Source organism: Herpailurus yagouaroundi, unplaced genomic scaffold, assembly GCF_014898765.1.
Source record: "Herpailurus yagouaroundi ecotype Mexico unplaced genomic scaffold, PumYag 77, whole genome shotgun sequence".
NCBI lineage: Eukaryota > Metazoa > Chordata > Mammalia > Carnivora > Felidae > Herpailurus > Herpailurus yagouaroundi.
In genome coordinates, this window is record NW_024412388.1 from 75,693,322 (window position 1) to 75,706,459 (window position 13,138).

General features: G+C 35.7%; 1 protein-coding gene across 2 annotated transcripts in view; it reads left to right on the forward strand.

Moving 5' to 3' along the window:
- Positions 1 to 13,138, forward strand: part of PKN2 (protein kinase N2) — a 129,882-nt gene that overhangs the window by 53,448 nt on the left and 63,296 nt on the right. The gene's annotated exons all lie outside the window — the stretch shown is intronic.

Consider the following 13,138-nt stretch of genomic DNA (forward strand, 5'->3'; position numbering starts at 1 on the left):
TTTCTTTTCTTTTCTTTTCTTTTCTTTTCTTTTCTTTTCTTTTCTTTTCTTTCTTGAAATTTATTGTCAAATTGGTTTCCATACAACACCCAGTGCTCATCCCAAAAGGTGCCCTCCTCAATATACATCACCCACCCTCCCCTCCCTGCCACCCCCCATCAGCCCTCAGTTTGTTCTCAGTTTTTAAGGGTCTCTTATGCTTTGGCTCTCTCCCACTCTGACCTCTTTTTTTTGTTTTTTTCCTTCCCCGCCTCCATATAGTTTGCTTTTCAAGAATGTCCTACCAGTGGAGTCATAAAGTGTATAATCTTTTGCGACTGACTTCTTTCACTCAGCATATTGCATTTTGAGATTCATCCAGGTTCTTGCATTTATCAATAATTCATTCTTTTTTATTGCTGAGTAGTAACTCCATTGTATAGATATACCACAATTTGTTTATCCATTTACCAAGAACATTAGGGTAGTTTTCCAGTTTTTGTTAATTATCAGTAAGGCTGCTGTATCTACCTGTTAATAGATTTTTGTGTGAACATGTTATTCACTTTAGTAAATACTGAAGACTGTGATTGCTACATCATGTGTTAGAGTATGTTTAACATTATAAGAAACTGCCAAAATCTTTTCCAGAGTGACTATACCATTTTTCATTCTCATCAGGAATATATGAGAGCTCTGGTTGTTCCACATCCTCTCTGGCTCTTGGTATTGTTAATATATTTTTTAACCAGTCCAACAGATGTATAGTGGTTGATGGCACACATTATTGTTGTCAGAGGTAGGAAAGAAGAAAGATAAGGTAGCACTATCTTAAGGAGAATTTATGAAAGAACTGTGCATGCCCTAGGTACAGAGTTATGTACAGAATGAAGAAGTCTTCTCTACCAGGCAATACAAGGACAGTTTTCAGACATTAAGATGTAATATAACAGGTACAAGCAGTTCTGAAATTTTTCATGCCTACGTTGTTTATTTCAGCTTAAACAAAAAAATGTTACAGCCCACAATCTTATTCATGCTATTTTTATAAAATATTAAGAAAGCTAAACCAGAGTTTTTACTAGTTACAGAATTTCTCAGCAGGGTGCCTGAGTGGCTCAGTTGGTTAAAAGCATCTGACTCTTGATGTCGGCTTACGTCGTGATCTCACATTTGTGAGTTCAAGCCCCATGTCAGGCTCTGGGCTGACAGCATGGAACTGCTTGGGATTCTCACTCCTTCTCTCTCTGCCCCTCCACTCCCTCTCTCAAAATAAAATAAACTTAAAAAAAAAAAAAAGAAAGGAAACTTCAAAAAAAAAAAAAAGAAAAAGTTCTCAGCGACATTACTTTAGTTGATGACATGACAGAGGCCATCCTGAGTACACAAAATAACTGATTAAGCATCCATTAATAATACATGAGCATTCCTATAGTCTGAGCATGTTGAGATGGCTATATAAGGTGAGCCATTTTGTTTAAATAAAAAAGCTGGCTTTGGGGGGAAATACAAACAGTTAATATAACTGTAACACATGGCAAGATTCTGAAGCAGTTTATTCTTAAAATATCAGTTTATAAATACCAGGTAAATACCAGAATGATGGTGAGTGAACAGTAGCTAAGACTTGAGATGGAAGTTTGTGAGGGAGATAGAGTGCTTCAGCATACTACTACTTTTATTAATTTAGATTTGGCTAGGTTTGTTTCAACAGTATTCCCTCGTGCTATCTTTTTTAATGCAATAAGTAAATAGACTTATTCCATAATCAGCCATCCTGGCTGTCTAAGTACCAGTTAATGAATATTGATCACTGGGCATCAGCTGTGTATAAAATAAAGATCAAAGGTTATATGATCTGAGATCTCATCCAAGTTGGACCATTATATAGTTGTATGGTTGTACACCACTTGCATCCCCTCTAAGTCTTGTTTTTCTCATTTGTAAAACCTGGAGGATAGACTATATATGCCCTTTCTAGGGTGTTTTGTGAATAAGGCATTTTAATAGCTTGATGAAAGGTCAGTTATGAGCACCTAAGCTCTTCTAATTCTGAACATGAAACCTCTTGTTGGATGTAGATAAAGTCTGAGGAAGCTTTCTTGGGGTTGGGAAGACTCAGTCAGCTGTGTTACTATATACCTCCAAATGAAGGAGCCAGTTTAAGACTGGACCTTAAGTAATCAGGAGCCTTCTAAGGATATGGATTGTTCCTATGTTCTAGAACTCTAATTCATCTTGGAAGCCAACTGCTCAGTTGTGGTTTTGGAGAAAATACTAAAAGCTCCAAAAACAGCGTATCTTTTGCTCTAAACGTTGTTGGTGAAATTACTAACAAATTGTTTTTACTCCTCATTCTGGCTCTGGAAAATCTCCTCCCTAGGGACATTTTAACTACATCATATTTTCTGGTGACTTCCAAAGCAGTACACCTGACTAAACTCTTTAATTTTATCACTGTTTTGTCCCTCCTCCTTTGCATAATATCTAGATATTTATGATGTAACCAGTTCCCTGTATTGAATTCCCTTTGTTCAAAATATCTAGTGTGGTTTCTGTTAGTCAGCTAGACTGTGAATGGGATACCCTCTTTTCACATCACACAACAAACTTAGAATACTTTAAATCCAGTCTGCTTAACTACACTTAACTTATATGCCATTGTTGTCCATATTCTAGTTCTATCATTTTATCTTCAGTTCCACAAATTAGATGTAATTATTGTTTCATATAGTCATTGTTGGTTTATAATTACCCATATGTTTATCATTTTCTTTGTCCACCATTTCCTCATGCTTTTTAGACCTTCCTTCTAGAATTATTTTGTTTCTTTTTCATCCTGAAGGTATACACTTTAAAAATATACTTCCCTAGCTTTTCTTAAGATATTTGTCTGCAGTGTTCTGCTTTTTTAATAAAATGGTGTAGATTTCCTTTTATTTGATTTGCTTAGGATTTGTTAGGTTTCCTGAATCTGAGATTATATATTTCATCAATTATGGGAAATTCTTAGCCCTTGTTTTTTATTTGAATATTGCATCTCCTATATACTCTCAACTTTTCATTTTAGAACTCCAATTAGATGCATTGACAATTTCTTCAAATCCTCTCCATTTCTCCAATATTCTTTTTACCTGTGACCAGCTTGCTCTTTTTCACACATATTGTATTTCTAATTTTATATAATTTTTAATACTAGAAGTTCTGTTTTGTTAATATTTTACAGTCTCTTGTCCTGGTCATTCTTTTGATATCCTTTGTATTTAGTTTTACCTATTAGATACACTTTTTCACATGTGGTAGAAAATAATGATAATAAGTGAAATTTTTGCCACATTACAGTGTAGTGTTCTCACTAGTGGTGAATTTTTTTCTACCTGAGCTTTGTGATTTCTAATTGTGTGCACATTTTCACTGGAACTTTATCTGTGGGAATTCTTTTAAGTCTGGGTTTAAAATGCATTTTTTTAAAAGAAGATTTGCATATTTTTGGTAAGATGCCTAGAAGCATTATCAACCTGTGGCCAATTAAAATAAATTTAAACTAACTTTTTGGTGGCCACATAGATGATATGATTTCCTGCATCAGGCCTATGTGAGAGCAGTAGGAATTTTTTTTTTAGTGTTTATTTATTCTTGAGAGAGAGAGAGCATGAGCAGGGAAAGGGCAGAGCGAGAGAGGGACACAGTCTAAAGCAGGCTCCAGGCTCCAAGCTGTCAGCACAGACACAAGGCTCGAACTCATGAGCTGTGAGATCATGACCTGAGCCGAAGTCAGATGCTTAACCGACTGAGCCACACAAGCGCCCCGAGAGCAGTAGGAATTTTTAAAGAATATCCATTCTCCTTCCCCACAGTCATCCCAAGCCAAAGACAAGTCAACAAATAATTCAGCCATTATGGATGGCACTTTTTGAGCTTTCTGTTTTTAGGTTTCTTCTGATCCGATTGCCTGCTTTGTAGGATTACCTCACAGCCTTTTCTTGAGCTCTTATTAAAATCCAAGTATTATTCCACCAGGATGATGAAAGCTTAGCAAGTCTCTTTTTATCAGAAAAGCAAAACCATTCTCAGAAAAATACACCTACAGATGTCATACTTGTACCTGCAGTAGGATTGGGTCACATGCAACATGCACTGCCTTCTTCCTAACCCCCAACTGCAAGTGAGACTGAGAAATTTTGTTTTATTTTCCCCCTTGCCTCTTATTTTAAGCAAGAGAGAAGGAGATTGAAGATGGAGTATGAAGTTAGTCAATCTATAGCATCAGGTACTTACAGATTGCAAATATTTTCTAACGTTTTAGTTTAAGGTGTTTCATAGCACTTTGAATTTTATAGGTAATCGTTATCCTTTTTTAACTTAATTTTGGTGACATTAGTTTCTTAAGATGTCCATTTAATTTTCAAATTTATTGACAAAATTTATAACATCTGTTATTCATTTAAAGTCCACATTTATCTATAGTAACATTCCCTCATTCATTGATAATATTGGTATGTTCTCCATTTTTCTTCTTTGATCACTTTTCTGAGATTTCCCATATTAACATTATGCCCCCTTCACTCCTCCCCCCTCTCACGCACGTGCGCGCGCGCACACACACACACACACACACTTTACTGATCCTTTCTTTTGTGTATTTTATTTTGTTAATCTCTGCTCTGACCTTAATACTTCCTTTCTCCTGTTCTCTTTGGAATTACATGGATTTTTTTTTTTTTAACTAACTTGAGGGGTGCCTGGATGGCTCAGTTGGTTAAGCCTCCGACTCTTGATTTTGGCTCAGGTCATGATCTCATGGTTCGTGATGGGTTCAAGCCCCACATCAGGCTCTGTGCTGACGATACACAGGGATCTCTCTCCCCCTCTCTCTCTGCCCCTACCCTGTTTGCTCTCCCTCTCTCAAAATAAATAAATAAACTGAAAAAAAAAAAAAAAAAACAACTAACTTGACAGATGCTTAGCATCTTAAATTTATTCTCTTTTCTGATATATGTGTTCAGGGCTTATGAATAATCCTCTCAGTATTGCTTAGTTGCATCATAGAAGTTTCCATATGTAAATTTTTAAATTTATTTTCATTGATATATAATTTACATGTAACATTTTGTAAGTTTAAGGGATATAGCATGTTGGTTTGATACATTATATATTGTAATATTATTATCACCCTAGCATTAGCTGACACCTTTATCAAGTCACATCATTATCATCTTTTATGTGGTGGGAACAATTAAAATCTAGTCTCTGCTGTGCATTAGATCTCCAGGACCTATTTACCAGTTCCATGTTTGTACCCTTAAAGACATGTCCTCAATTTTCACACCCTCCAGCATCTTGTAACCACCATTCTACTTTCTGTTTTGTCACATCTTGGCTTCTTTAGATTCCATATAGAAGGGATAATATACATATTATGTTTCTTACCCCATTCAGTATTATGTCCTCAAGGTCCATCCATGTTGTCATAAATAGCTGAGTAATACATATTCCATTGTGTGTGTGTATAAATACAAACACACACACACCCTGTGTCTTCTTTATCCATACTACTATTGATGGATCCTTAGGGGTTTTTTTTCCCGTATCTTGGCTATTGTGAGTATAATTTCCTTTAAATATATACCCAGGAGTGGGATTACTGAATTATATGGTAGTTCTATTTTTAATTTTTTGTGGAACCTTCATACTTTTTCATAATGGCTGTACCAATTTACATTCCCACCACCAGTGTACCAGGGTTCCTGTATCTCCATAGCCTTGAGGACACTCATTACCTCTTGTTTCTTGATGATTCAATGCTTTCTTCCAGGAAAAAAAAAAAAATTTAGTTCCTCTACCCACTTTTTAATCAGATTTTTCTCCTTTTTACTATTGCATTGTGTGGGTTCTTTATGTATTTTGGATATTAACCCTTTATTAGATAATTTGCAAACTTTTTCTCCCATTCTGTATGTTGATTTTCATTTTGTTAATTGTTTTTTGCTGTGCAGAAACTTTTTAGTTTGATATGGATTGAAGTTATTTTTGCTTTTGTTGCTTGTGTTTTTGGTGTTATATCCAAAAAACTATTGTCATGGCTATTGTTGAGGGCTCTTTCCTACATTTTCTTCTAAGAGTTTTATGGTATCAGGTCTTATGTTTAAGTCTTTGATTCTCTTTGGATTACCAAGATTTGTCTGCCTATTACTGGATGCTAATGTGGATAAGATGGCTCCCAGGTCCTTTGGCCTATGATGCTAGATACCACAAATTCCACATAGATGGATGTGTAATTTATTGTTAAAAAAGAAAGACAAAAAGGAGGAACATCTGTGACACCATGATGCCAATATCACCTAAAGTTTTTAATGAGTTTGAAATATTTTTTCTTTTTCTTTTTCTTTCTTTTTTTTTTCTTGAGAAAGAGACTGCACCTACAAGTAGGGGAGGGGCAGAGGCAGAGGGAAAGGGAGAGAGAGAATCTCAAGCAGGCTTCATGCTCAGCGTGGAGCCCCACATGGGACTTGATCCCACGACCATGAGGTAATGAACTGAGCCGAAATCAAGAGTTTGATACTTAACCAACTGCACCATCCAGACACCCCTGAAATATTGTCTCATTTTCATTATGTCTTTGTGGTCTCATGAACTGGTTAAAAGTGCATTTCTTGGGGTACCTGGCTGCACACACACTCTCTTAAAAAAAATGTGAGGGGTGCCTGGGTGGCTCAGGCGGTTAAGCATCCGACTCTTGACTTTAGCTCAGGTCATGATTTCCGGGTTTGGGAGATCTAGCACCACGCCAGGCTCTACGTGGAGCCTCCTTGGGATTCTCTTTCCCCTTTTCTCTCTGCCCCTCTCCTGCTTGCATGTGGTCTCTCTCAAAAGTAAATAAATAATTTTTTAAAGTGTTTTTTCTTATTAAACATGAAGACTTCCCAGTTATCCTTTATTTATTGATTTTTTTTTTTAATTTTACTGTAGTGCCTTGTGCTGATACTTGTTTTATGTTCTGTGTGTGCCAAAAAAATAATGCACATTCTCCAGTTGTTGCGTGTTATCCTTAGTATGTTTATAGGTTAAGCATTTAGTTGTTAGTGTTAAAATCTGCATCCTTACTGGATTTGTGTCTGCTTATTCTATTAATTACTAAAAACACTGTTAATATTTAATGGAATGTGAAATTGCTGTTTTCTTTTGAATTCTGTCAGTTTTACTTTCTTTTGTACCCATGTTATTGAACACCCACTAATTAGGATTGATTGGTCTTTATGATGAATTGAACCTTTTATCATTGTGAAATGACTTTCTTATCTCCAATTATTTTTGTGCCTGAAAAGTATCTTTTGTCTGTTGTATATATAGTTTGGGGTTGGGATTATTGATTGAATATTTTTTTCTAGTCTTTTACTTTCAACTTTTCTGTATTACTATGTTTTAGATATGTCTCTTGTAAATAATACATATAGTTGACTTTAATTTTACTCATTTTTACCTAGACAAATCTTTTAATCAGTCTAAAGTCTTTGTCTTTTACCTAGATCATTTGGTCCATTATATTTAAATAATTACTGATATATTTGGGTTTATATTTTGTGCTTTCAGTGTTTCTTCTTTCTTGCCATTTTTATAGTATTTTGAAACATGAGTCAATTATTTTGGAAATTTTAGTTAATTTAGACAGTACAAAATGCATTCTTATCAGAGACTATAGTGTTAATCACTGTTCTTTCCCATCTCCATACAATTCAAAGGCCTTAGAATGTCTACTTTTTTATTCTAGCCTCTTGAAACCTTTACATGACTTTATTATTGATTGATACATAGTGGTCATTTAAGGTTTCTCGCAGTAAACCATTTTTTGTGCTCTTCATTCCTTATTTTTCTTTTGATATACCTATTTCTAATCACTTTTAGAGTTTTCTTTTTAAGAGTTTATAGTTGTGACATTCTTTCCATCTTGGTAGTCTTTAATTTTTTCTTTATTCTTGAAAGGTATTTTTACTGAGTTTGCAATATAAGCTTGATAATTGTATCTTGTAAGGAAACTGTCATTCTGTCTTCTTCTAGCTTTCATTACTATTTTTGAAAAGTCTGTTGTTAATCTACAGTATCTCCTTAAAAGTACCCTTTCCTTGGCTGCTCTTAAGATTTTCTCTTTGTCTTTGATTTTTTGAAGTTTTACCATGATGTGTCCATGTGTACTCTTTTCCTCTGTATATTTCTGTCTGAAGTTGATTGAATAGCTTGAATTTATGGATTGATATTTTTATAAGTTCTGAAAAATTTGTCATTATCTGTTCACATAATGTCTTTGAATCATTTTTCTTTTTTGCTCCTGAAACACAGATTTAGATTTTTTTTTGCTCTCTGTGTCTTTTAATCTTTCATTTTGTATTCCCCCACCTCATTTTTAAACTTCCTTATTTTTCATGAGTAATCTGCTATTTTTCTATATCTAATTTGGTGTTAAACTCATCCATTAAAATAGCTAAGTCCCAGCACTGAAGATGCTTGTAGTCTCAGAGGGAAAACAGACATGAAAATAGATTATTGTAACACTATATTATACACACACACACACACACACACACACACACACATGGGAAGAAGGTATGCTTTGAAAACATATTAAAAAGGGGATCAGATTGGGGGATGGTTAGCAAAGAAAAAAGTAATGCCTAAGCTGAGTTAACAGTAGTATGGAGGAAGTCAAGTGCATTGCATTCTGGGATGATAGAGATTTTTTTTTTTTTAAGTGAACATAGAGTTTGATGAAAAACAGTAATGGAAAGTTAACTTAGACCTAGTCAGCATACAGCCTTTAATGCCTACCTCTGAAGGTGGGACTTTATTTGGGACCTCTCTGATTCTACTATGTAAACATTATATTAAAGCCTTCTTAGTGAATTTGTATAACATATAGTTGGTTGGTTTTTTTTAATTTTTTAATGCTTTTATTTATTTTTGAGAGAGAGCCCAACAGAGCGCAAGCAGGGGAGGGGCAGAGGGAGAGGGAGACACAGAATCCAAAGCAGGCTCCAGGCTCTGAGCTGTCTACTTAAGAATAGATTCAAGGGCGCCTGGGTGGCTCAGTTGGTGAAGCATCAGACTTCGGCTCAGGTCATCATGATCTCACAGCTTGTGAGTTTGAGCCCCGCATCGGGCTCTGTGCTGGCAGCTCAGAGCCTGGAACCTGCTTTGGATTCTATGTATCTGTCTCTCTCTGCCCCTCCCCAGCCCTCTCTCTCAAAAATAAACATTTTATTTAAAAAAAAAAAAATTCAACATTTGCTGTTCTTAGAGTGGAAAAATAATTTCATCTTAACAAAATTTTTAAAAATTGCCTTTTTTTTTTTTTAATTTTTTTTCAACGTTTTATTTATTTTTTGGACAGAGAGAGACAGAGCATGAACGGGAGAGGGGCAGAGAGAGAGGGAGACACAGAATCAGAAACAGGCTCCAGGCTCTGAGCCATCAGCCCAGAGCCTGACGCGGGGCTCGAACTCATGGACCACGAGATCGTGACCTGGCTGAAGTCGGACGCTTAACCGACTGCGCCACCCAGGCGCCCCAAAAATTGCCTTTTTTGAAAGAGAACATTAATGGGGAATTCTAGTAAACGCTGTTTTGAAATGTGTTTTTTTTTATTTTTATTTTTTTACATTTATTTATCTTTGATAGGCAGAGACAGAGCACAAGTGGGGGAAGGGCAGAGAGAGAAGGAGACACAGAATCCGAAGCAGGCTCCAGGCTCTGAGCTGTCAGCACAGAGCCTTACGCGGGGCCTGAACTCACAACTCATAAACCATGAGATCGTGACCTGAGCCGAAGTCGAACGTTCAACCAACTGAACCACCCAGGCGCCCCTGTTTTGAAATGTGTTTTATGTGAAGAAAAGTGTTTAGCAAATATACTGGCAACCATATGTTTTATAATGCTGTAATTTACCATAACCTGTAAAAAAGGAAACTGGAGAGAAGAAAAGTAGCTCATTAAAAGGAAAGATAGATTGGGGCGCCTGGGTGGTTCAGTTGGTTGAGCATCCAGCTCTTGGATTCTTGGTTTCAACACAGCTCTTGATCTCGGGGTTTGTGCTGACAGTCTGGAGCCTACTTAGAATTCTCTCTGTCCCCTTCACTCTCCCCCACTCATGCTCACTCACTCTCCCTCAAAATAAATAAAAACTTAAAAAAACAAAACAAAACTAACAAACAAACAAACAAACAAAAGGAAAAACCAGGCTCTGTGCTGACAGCTCAGAGCGTGGAGCCTGCTTTGGATTCTGTTTCCTTCTCTCTCCTCCCCTCCCCTGCTCATGTTCTGTCTCTCTCTGTCTCTCAAAAATAAATAAATGTTAAAAAAAATTTTTTTTCAAAAGGGGCACCCGGGTGGCTCATTCGGTTAAGCGTCCAACTTCAGCTCAGGTCATGAACTCGCAGTTTGTGAGTTTGAGGCCCACATCAGGCTCTGTGCTGACAGCTCAGAGCCTGGAGCCTGCTTCAGATTCTGTGTCTCCCTCTCTCTCTGCTCCTCCCTTGCTCATGCTCTATCTCTCTGTCTCTCAAAAATAAATAAATGTGAAAAAAAAATTTTTTTTAAGAATAAAGGAAAAATAGGTGAAATCTGAGGAGGACAGAAAAGTGTTTCTCTAACTTCTAAAGGAGTAAAAAATGGGCTTTATAAAACAAGACCTATCTAAGGTTAAATTTCTGCCTTGGCATACACTTTTTGACTTTTGCAAATTACTTGAATTAAGTTTTGGTTGTTTTTATTTGTAAAGTGAGGTTATATTACAAAACTTTGTGAATTCCTTCGAAGATTAAATAAGCAGAAATACCAGCTACTTAACTGTGCCCTGACATGTAATTTTATTGAGCCCTAAACATTGGCCTAAGCACTGTACAGGCTTTATCTTCACAATAACCCCCAATTTGTGGCTGAGGAAACTGCAACACAGAGATGTAAATGTATGACCCAGACCACACCAGTAAGCAGTAGCCACAGGATTTTAACCCAGGCATTCGGACCTCCAGAGCCCAGACTCCTAATCATTATATTATTTCTCATGTTCTTCTAATCCTTATTAAAACTGACAATACTTTTCTATAAAAATAGTGTTAGATATTATAATACTGTTACAAATTCATAGACTGTTAGAATCAATGGATCATTCACTGCCTTAGTACAACCTATTTTAATGTGCAATAATTTCTCATACAGCATCCTTTACAGATTATAATCTAGCTTCTGTATAAATGCCTCCAGAGACAAGGATTTTATTGCATTTTAATGGAACTGTTTCATTGTTAAATAATTCAAAATGTAAAGAATTTCTTTATATTCTGTGATAAAATTTTTGCCCTCACTACCTTTACCCATTTGTTCTAATTCTCTTGCCCTAATTCTCTATAAGTGGACAGTTTCTTTCATAGACAGATATTTAACAAGAATCCTTTCTCTTTCTCATCCTAAACTAAATACCATCAACTATTTTACAGATAACACATTTCCACACTTTTCTCAACTGAGAGCCTTCTGTGAATGCATCCCAGTTCTTTTTTAAAATGTGCTTACTATAAATTAACTTTGTATGCCATATTTTATGTGGTTATGATTTCTTTCAAGAGTCGTTTATCATTTATGTTAAGAAAAGTTTAAAAAAACAAAGAAAACCTAATTATTCACGATCTGAATACACTTAACTGTTCAGTCATTACTAATGTGAATTTCATTTGTGACCTCAACAGGAGATATGCTTATACTTCATACAATGAGTATGACTAGCTAATGTTTATTGAATATCATGCACCATGCCCTTTTCTAAGCTCTGTACATGTAACTTATTCAATCATAATAATCCTGTGAGCTTGATGCTATTTTTACTTTTTTAACAGTAAGGATAGTGAGGCACAGAGCTGTTAAGTAACTTACCTTCTATGACCTGGTTTGTACTGAATCTCAGTTCCAAAACTAAGATTCAAACCTGGGTACTCTTAACTACTATTATATATATGTGTGTGTATGTCTTAGTTTAGGCTGCTTCAACAAAATACCATAGATGGGGTGACTTAAAAAACAGACATTTGTTTTTCACAGTTCTCGAGGCTGGGAACACTGAGATCAAAGTGCCAGCAGGGGCAAAGTTCTAGTAATGGCCCTCTGCCTGGTTTGTAGGCAACATCTTTTCTCTGCATCCTTACATGACAGAGAAAGAGCATCCTAATGATCTAATTACCTCCCAGAGGGCTCACCCCCAATACCATCACACTAGGGGTTCAACATATGCGTTTTTGGGGACACATAAATATTCTGTCCATAGCAATATGTTAAGTAGTTCTTTTGTGAGCCTAATCTGAAAAGTTGTCTATACTTAATATCAGTTTTTTATAAGAATATGTCCTCTACAAAATCACCTTTTGGAGCAGCTCACTTATAATGCAAGAAATTCAGTTACAGTAGAAACCTTTCTTGAATTTGAATCTCAGTTCAATAATTGTGCAACTTTGCCTATTTCCTGATGTGTAAAATGTGGATAATATCTGTCTCAAGTTATTTTAAATTTAAGGTTAATATGCGTACATATATGTATTTGTGTGTGTGTGTAATTATACTGTCATATATGTAAGTATGCACACACGAGAACCTAGCATAGTTGTTTACAATGTTTTTAAATGGCAAAAAAGCAGCTTAGCGCAGGAATTATTAAGGTAGACTTTGGTATGGAAGTAACTTACTAGATATATGACCTTGGGCCAGTTTCTTAACTACTCTGTACCCTAGTTTTTTTTGTTGTTTGTTTGTTTGTTTCTGAAATATGGGTGCAATGCTCATTACAGGGCTATTTATGAGGATGGATGAGTTTATAGAGCACTTACATCAGGACGTACACTTTGTAACATAGTATATAAATGATAAAATTGTATTTTATGTCGTTATTTAGCATAGCACCTGTATTTTTGCAAGTCAGTTAACAAATTATGTTGAAATGTTTTTAAACTAATGAATTTTTTGAAGGAATGTAAAGCCAAATATAAAACATACTCATTAAAATCAGTTGGTCACACCATCTTTTATTACAGAGGAGAGAAGGGAACCCTGAAGCACAAAGGTTAAGTAACTTGCAGTTTAGACAGTTTTCCAGTGGTTGCCAATACTTATAACTAAATCAAGT